Source organism: Oncorhynchus kisutch, linkage group LG18 (genome assembly GCF_002021735.2).
Source record: "Oncorhynchus kisutch isolate 150728-3 linkage group LG18, Okis_V2, whole genome shotgun sequence".
In the NCBI taxonomy this organism is placed as follows: domain Eukaryota; kingdom Metazoa; phylum Chordata; class Actinopteri; order Salmoniformes; family Salmonidae; genus Oncorhynchus; species Oncorhynchus kisutch.
The window spans coordinates 46,369,428-46,377,871 of record NC_034191.2 but is presented as its reverse complement, the minus strand read 5'-3'; the positions used below and the strand labels follow the sequence as shown (position 1 = coordinate 46,377,871).

At 41.1% G+C, this 8,444-nt stretch overlaps 1 long non-coding RNA gene across 2 annotated transcripts; it reads right to left on the bottom strand.

The window, feature by feature from the left end:
- Positions 1 to 1,778: 1,778 nt before the first annotated feature.
- Positions 1,779 to 4,912, bottom strand: LOC109908840 (uncharacterized). Of its 2 annotated transcripts, XR_004204074.1 has the most exons (5): positions 4,233 to 4,904; positions 3,963 to 4,043; positions 3,637 to 3,707; positions 2,782 to 3,108; positions 1,779 to 2,542 (listed from the first exon to the last, which is right to left on the bottom strand). It is a non-coding gene; the product is annotated as an uncharacterized LOC109908840 (long non-coding RNA). The 2 variants fall into 2 exon arrangements; XR_002257708.2 differs by lacking the exon at positions 1,779 to 2,542 and having other exon boundaries at positions 2,665 to 3,108; positions 4,233 to 4,912.
- Between the last annotated feature and the right edge of the window lie 3,532 nt (positions 4,913 to 8,444).

Here is an 8,444-nt window from a genome sequence, read left to right as displayed (position 1 = left end):
ACAACGCTGTCTACTCCCTTCACAGAACAGCACAAACCGTCTCTAACCAGAATAGAAAGAGTGGGAGGCCTCGGTGCACAACTGAGCAAGAGGACAAGTACATGTCTAGTTTGAGAAACAGACGCCTCACAAGTCCTTAACTGGCAGCTTCATTAAATAGTATCCGAAAAAACACCAGTCTCAACGTCAACAGGCAACTTCGGGATGCTGGCCTTCTTTTTATTTATTTATTTTACCTTTATTTAACTAGGCAAGTCAGTTAAGAACTAATTCTTATTTTCAATGACGGCCTTGGAACAGTGGGTTAACTGCCTGTTCAGGGGCAGAACGACAGATACCTTGTCAGCACGGAGGTTTGAACTTGCCACCTTCCGGTTACTAGACCAACACTAGGCTACCCTGCCGCCCAGGCAGAGTTCCTCTGTCCAGGGTCTGTATTCTTTGCCAATCTTAATCTATTTATATTGGCCAGTCTGAGATATGGCTTTTTCTTTGCAACTATGCCTAGAAGGCAGGACATTTCTAAGTGACCCCAAACTTTTGAACAGTAGGGTATATACTAGGCGACATCAGAGGAAGGCCCAAAAATGCTCCAGTCACCGACTTTTCTCTGCTACCACAGGGCAAGCGGTACCGGAGCACCAAGTCTAGGTCCAAAAGGCTCCTTAACAGCTTCTACACCCAAATCATAAGACAGCTGAACAAATGAATCAAATTGAGTTACTTTTCAGATGTTTTTATATAATTATTTTTTACTTTATAGTTTATTTAGTAAATCTCTTAACTCCATTTTCTTAAACTGTATTGTTGGTTAAGGGCCTGTAAGAAACCATTTCACGGTAAGTTCTACACCAGTTGTATTTGATTTGTTAAGCAAATGTTTACTCCTGAACATGTTATGCCTGAGATAACAATGGGGTTGAATACTTAATGACTCAAGACAATTCAGCTTTTCATTTAATTAAATTTGTAAAAATGTCAAACATAATTCTACTTTGATATAATTATTTTTTTTATATAAAAATTGTTTTTTTCCCCCCTCATTCATAAATCTACACACAATACCCCATAATGACAAAGCAAAAACAGGTTTAGAAATGTTTGCAAATTCATAAAAAAACGGAAATATCATATTTACATAAGTATTCAGACCCTTTACTCAGTACTTTGTTGAAGCACCTTTGACAGTGATTACAGCCTTGAGTCTTCTTGGGTATGACGCTACAAGCTTGGCACACCTGTATTTGGGGCGTTACTCACATCTCTGCAGATCCTCTCAAGCTCGGTCAGGTTGGATGGGGAGCATTGCTGCACAGCTATTTTTTCATGTCTCTCCAGATATGTTAGATTGGGTTCAAGTCTAAGCTCTGGCTGGGCCACTCAAGGACATTCGTCCCGAAGCCACTCCTGCATTGTCTTGGCTGTGTGCTTAGGCTTGTTGTGCTGTTGGAAGGTGAACCGTCACACAAGTCTGAGGTCATGAGTGCTCTGGAGCAGGTTTTCATCAAGGATCTCTCTGTACTTTGCTCCACTCGTCTTTCCCTTCCTGACTAATCTCCCAGTCCCTGCCGCTGAAAAACATCCCCACAGCATGATGCTGCCACTACCTTGCTTCACCGTAGGGAACCTATTTTTCACTTTCTCATTATGGGGTGTTGTGTGCAGATTGATAAGGAAAAACATTAATTTAATCACTTTTAGAATAAGGCTGTAACGTAACAAAATGTGGAAAATGTTGAGGTGTCTGAATACTTCCGTAATGCACTTTAGGCAAGTGACACAAAATCTCAATTTAATTTATTTTAAATTCTGGCTGTAACACAAAATGTTGAAAAAGTTGAGTGGTGTGAATACTTTCTGAAGGCACTGTACCTACTCTACTGGTGCCAAAATTTGACTGTAGGGTGTCAGCAAATATTAAAAGTTTACACCATTCATATATAGCAAAGATACTTAGGTCTCCCCTTTCATCTGTGTCTGGTGTTCGCTAGTTACTGGCACAAAGGGAACAAAGGGGTGGGGTCATTCAAAACTGACGCAGTTGTCATGTCAACACATTGGTTTGTGCTGCTGCGAACCACATCAGAAAAGACATGCCAATTTCAACGTTGTTTGCATCAAAGTTTCTTGACGTAGGCGTATCAAAGAGCTGTCAGTCAAGACAAGTTCATGAATATAAACTCCCAGCCCTCTCAGCCTCTTTTCAAACTTCCTGGTAGTAAGCCATGAGAGAGAACTTAGCCATGATAGAAAATAATTTCTACAATTTTGAGCTTTTCTATTACCCAAAAATATGAGTGATACAGTATTTTAGTCACTCAAAAGGCTATTTTACATGGAATCAGGATGACTGTTCGGGACCTTTTTAAAGCTTTTCAGAAATAAACATCTGACCATTTTAGGGAATAAAATCTTCCTTTAAAAAGCCAGGCTTTATACCTTGTCCAGTCCAGGAAGATGAGTAGACACCCTAATTTTTCACCTTCCCTCCTCTGTATCAGTACAGCTCTGGCTTCTCTGCACCACATTCATCTGTAGACCACTGAGGGAAAAGTGGACTAAGTAAATAACTGAATATAAGTAGAAAAAACATTCAATGTAACATCAATCGTTCAATGGCTTTGAAAATGTATGTGTGCAAAGAATCAATACTGCAGCATTGAGTAAATGTGAGCAACACGATTATTCAACTGTAATAATGACATTATTACAGTTACAAGCAGCCTTCAATGTAAAAAAATAAAATAAACATTGATAATAGAAGCAAAGGGATTTCAGTACTCTCTTGTGAAGTCTGCCGAGGTCTTTGTTCTTCTAACAAATGCAGACACATTTCTGGTTCTCTTCCCAACAGGTTCTTCATTCTCCGAGTCTGACAGCAACCCAAAGAACTGGAAGAAAAGGCTGTAATATCTCAGCATCATGTTTACACTTATTTATCAATGTGTTGGCATACCATTCGGAGCAATCTATTCAACAATCTATTCATATGATTGTTACAAGATAAAACTAACAGGATCTTGAAAGTGCTTGAGTGTTCCACATTCCTCTTTTCTGTTGTGGAGGACTTTCCTCCTCCCCTCTTTCTCTTCATTCATTCATTGGTAACTGAAAAATAAAAATGCCTTCTTACTGATAGGAACTGAACCCAAGGGATCATTCACATGACCTGTGGTTGTTTAAAATCAATGTGTTGTGTGCCCATCTACAACAATGGAATTCGAGAATTGGAATAAGATGATGATATCAATGTATTAAAATGTTCTCTAATTTAAGTCTCAAACACATAGTTCTCTCCTTTTGAGGGGTTTAGGGGCATTGTACAACACTGTAAATAGCTATGTTAAAAAGAAATAAGGCCTGGGGGTGTGGTATATGGCCAATATACAATGGCTACGGGCTGTTCTTAGGCACGACTCAACGTGGAGAGCTAGGACACAGTCCTTAGCCAATATATATTGGTTATATATCACCCCCCCCCCCCCCCCCCAGGTGACTTATTGCTATTATAAACTGGTTACCAATGTAATTGGAGCAGTAACAATAGGATAGGAAGAAGATAAGAATAAGATAAGATATACCACGTCTTTCTGCATTCAAGGCTCAAACCACCCAGTTTATAATAATCCATATTACCTTTACTTGTTTTCCATACTCCAGTCGGATCTCTCCAGATTTGGATACCTGATCAGGCGAGCTGAAAATCTCTGAGGAAAATAAAACATTTAAGTTATCAAAATCACTCAAATTTTCTCAAAACAAGAGCTGGGTCAAAAAGGTTTGGGAACCACTGGATAGAATAGGTACTCCCAAAATTCCATAACATATTACATTGAAAAACACCCCAGCCCCAAGCCTAAAAAACATTTTTATCGCGGCAAGCATTGCAACTGACAGTGGTTAACAATTGTGTTACTTTGTTTTACAATGATATAATTACGAATTACAACGGTTTCTCGTACATTGTAACACACTCTATTCAACTCCGGGCTATGCGTTCTTCCGTACGCGCCTTGGATGGTCATTCCATAGGAACCAGTAGGCTATTGGACAGACAGACAAGGATGGAGAGAGAACAAGACCAGTCAGTTCTGATATACTATTCTAAGCATAGAACGTTTGGCTGTGATAAAAGGAAACAAATTAAGAACACTGGACAAAATCCTTACGACATACAGATGTATGTACCCGACAGAACAGCCTAAAACGGAATTGTTGTCAAAAAAGCATACCTTCTCCACAAGTCTCACAGTCTCTCTGCTCCATTCTCCTCTTGCATCGTTGTGGATAACTCTTTCGAACAATTTCCCAAAGTTCGATGTTCACTAGGCTTTTCTCCCGGGACTGTTTACGGGCCCAGCTGGATACTCGCAGCCGGCAGAGGGGACAGCACAAACTGGTAAATTCCACAGTCCGCTTGAAACAGTGCAGACACACCGAGTGGCTACATGGCATAGTTACGGGCTCCCAATAAAATCTCAGAACAAACCGGACACCTTGCCTCGTCCAGGGTCAGCAGCTGTGAATGTGTCCGAGTATTCAATATATCGGCGGGCCTGGCTTTGCATTGTTGCCCTAATCCACTAGTGGATCTGGCAGACCCTGTCGCCGCCATTTTCATTGGTCTCTTCCTACCAAAGATGGTGGATAAAATGAAGATAAGTTACTCAGGCCGTTTACCATTGAAAACCATTGTCAGTTCCGATCTTCGTAAGGGGGTGGTGCCAATAGATACCACCGTAATATCAACTGGGTCTGGTCTACTTAGTTCATTGATCCATGCACATACCTTTTGTGCTCAAAACAAAAAAAGGCACCCCCTCAAAAAAATGTCCCACTACCACGATCAGGAACTTGTTCAGCAATTATTACAATAAAAGGGGAAAGCAGCACAATATGATGAGTAAAATATTTTGCTACATTATTTTGAACTGGAATAAATTATGCACTTACTAACAATGACCAACACAATTCCAGTCAAAATTGAAGATTGAAATAAATACTGTGGCCTACCATTACTATAGCCAACCCAAATGTTACCACTATCATGTATTACAACTTTTACCTCAAAAGGGAGTAGCAAAAAAACGTGTGACCCCCGCGCATGCACGCGGGTCTGCAGATGCGAACATGCGCCGCAGAATTGCTTCCCAAATGTATGTCATTACCGCCATAAACGGTGATGCTGTTTCAAAACGCAAACTAGGCTACAAAAATAAATTGCATTTTACACCTGCAATTTGGAGCTTAAATTAATTCATGTTATAGCAGCCAATATCAAGTAGGGATATATCATGTCACTTCTCTGAGGTCCAGAGCAAGCAAAATCATACAGACTACTTATAGCAGAGGTTGCAGGATTGGATGGAGAGGATCTTCTTTAATGCTTGCACCGTGCCTGCCTGCAGAGTGCTAGTTCAATCTGCCAGCCTGGAAACCCTGTTCTTTCTCACAAATAATGTAATAAATTCGCCAGAATATGTTACATCTTCATCGCATAAAATTGAAGGTAGTGCGATTTTACAGCTGCTCATCTTTTGGCACATAGCCAGTAGCCACCCAAACTAGGCCAATCTGAAATATGAAAATTGTCAATCAAATCGTCAGGTAGCCTATTCTGGCTATGAATGAGTAGTACATTTCGGATGTTAACGTAGGCCTACTTGTTTTTACCAGGCAAAACTAGAGGAAATTAAACAAGGTGCACCAATGGTGATGACTGGTCAACAATCAAAATGCGCTTTTTGGTTCTGACGCACAGATGAAAATGGTTTTGAATACCACCACCGAAAAGGGCACTTTGGAGACAAAGGGGAGTTTTCTCTACACAGGTAGAGCCCTATCTGTGCATGGTTGACTGTAATTTAACCCCTCAAAAATGAGGGAGTGGGGTGTCTCTCTTCCATCTCTGTCCCTATCTCTATGTTTGAAAACCATCCCCCCCAGTCACTCAATGCATCAACGACAGCAGAGGAACACAAATTGTGTGTGCTTGATTTATTTTACCGGATTAGAGGAGTTCGCACCTTCGAATAGCCTGCACACGCTAAGACCCTAGGGCAGGGTTTCTCAAACTCGGTCATCAAGACCCCAATGGGTGCACATTTGGGTTTTTGCCCTAGCACTACACAGGTGATTCAAATAATGAACAAATTATCAATCTTTGATCATTTGAATCAGCTGTGTAGTGTTAGGGCAAACAAATAAATGTGCAACCCTTTAGTTTAGGAAATGCAAACGCCACTTACCCAGCACACCACATGTACTAAATAATCCTATATAGTACCACAGTGTGAATCACGATACCTATAAAACCTAGCAGTCATCCAAGGAAATGGGTCATATTGTTTTTCCACCATTCATTTTTCCCGTAGGTGATTTTAGTAACACTTAAAATAAGCACTGTGTTTTGTGTAGGTTTACCCTGGTGTGATGTTTTGATAGCCATGTAAATCTCTCTTAGACAAGGTGACTTTTATCAATATATCAAATCAAACTTTATTTGTCACAATCGCCGAATACAACAAGTGTAGACCTTACCCTGAAATGCTTACTTTACAAGCCCTTAACCAACAATGCAGTTCAAGAAGAGTTAAGAAAATATTTGCCAAATAAACAAAAGTAAAACATTATAAAAAGTAACAATAAAATAACAATAATGAGGCTATATACAGGGGGTACCGGTATCGAGTCAATTTGCGGGGTTGCAGGTTTGTCGAGGACATTTCTACATTTTGGTAGGGGTGAAGTGACTATGTGTGGCCGATGTGAAATGGCTAGCTAGTTAGTGGTGGTGCGCACTAATAGTGTTTCAGTCGGTGACGTCACTCGCTCTGAGACCTAGAAGTAGTTGTTCCCCTTGCTCTGCAAGGGCCGCGGCTTTTGTGGAGCGATGGGTAACGATGCTTCGTGAGTGACTGGTTGATGTGTGCAGAGGGTCCCTGGTTCGAGCCCAGGTTGGGGCAAGGAGAGGGATGGAAGCTATACTGTTACCCCTCAGGTGGTAAGGGTAGGCAACAATATTTCTGCCACGCTGATCCTCAACACTGGGTTCCCTCAGGGGTATATACTTAGTCCCCTCCTGTCCTCCCTGTTCACCCACAACTGCATGGCCAAACACAACTCCAACACGATCATTAAGTTTGTTGACGACACAACATTGGTAGGCCTGATCACCGACCACGATAAGACAGCCTACAGGGAGGAGGTCAGAGACCTGGCAGTGTGGTGCCAGGACAACAACCTCTCCCTCAATGTGAGCAAGACAAAGGAGCTGATCGTGAACTATAGGAAAAGGTGGGCTGAATTAGGCCCCCGTTAACATTGACCCGGCTGTGGTGGAGTTGAAAATTTCAAGTCCTTGGTGTCCACATCACCAACGATCTATCATGGTCCAAACACACCAAGTCAGTCGTGAAAAGAGGGCACCTCTATTTGCCTGTATTCACTCTCAGATACACCAGGGTAAGCCGACACAAAACACAACTCTTATTTTAAGTGTCTCTACTAAAATTCCCTAAAGGAAAAATGTAAAAGTGGAACCATTTCCCTGTTTGACCACTAGGGTTTAAAGGTATTATGACACCTCCAATGTGGGGCTCTATGGGCAGGCAATCTGACTGTAGGCTAGTGGCAAAGCATTTACTGTGGGCGCCAATAGTACATATGCCTACTGTCCTGGACTTAGAGTTGACGCACGCCTAAAGTTATATTCACTGCTATAATATAAGCTATTTGTAAAACCCAACTTGGCCATAGTCTTTTTTCACTTATTTATTTTTCAAGAGTTTCCCATATTTTCCCCAAGACACCCCACCCTGAAAATTAATTTATATTATGATCATTGTTGATTGGAAACTGCCAGTTTGCAAGTGGCTTGAAAAACAATCAGTTACATAACTCAATCAATAATCTTTTGCACCTCCTTATACAGTGGGGCAAAAAAGTACTTAGTCAGCCACCAATTGTGCAAGTTCTCCCACTAAAAAACATGAGAGAGGCCTGTAATTTTCAGCATAGGTACACTTCAACTATGACAGACAAAATGAGGGGGAAAAAAGTGGGAAAATCACATTGTAGGATTTTTAATGAATTTATTTGCAAATTATGGTGGAAAATAAGTATTTGGTCAATAACAAAAGTTTATCTCAATACTTTGTTATATACCCTTTGTTGGCAATGACAGAGGTCATGTTTTCTGTAAGTTTTCACAAGGTTTTCACACACTGTTGCTGGTATTTTGGCCCATTCCTTCATGCAGATATCCTCTAGAGCAGTGATGTTTTGGGGCTGTTGCTGGGCAACATGGACTCTCAACTCCCTCCAAAGATTTTCTATGGGATTGAGATCTGGAGACTGGCTAGGCCACTCCAGGACCTTGAAATGCTTCTTACGAAGCCACTCCTTCGTTGCCTGGGCGGTATGTTTGGGATCATTGTCATGCT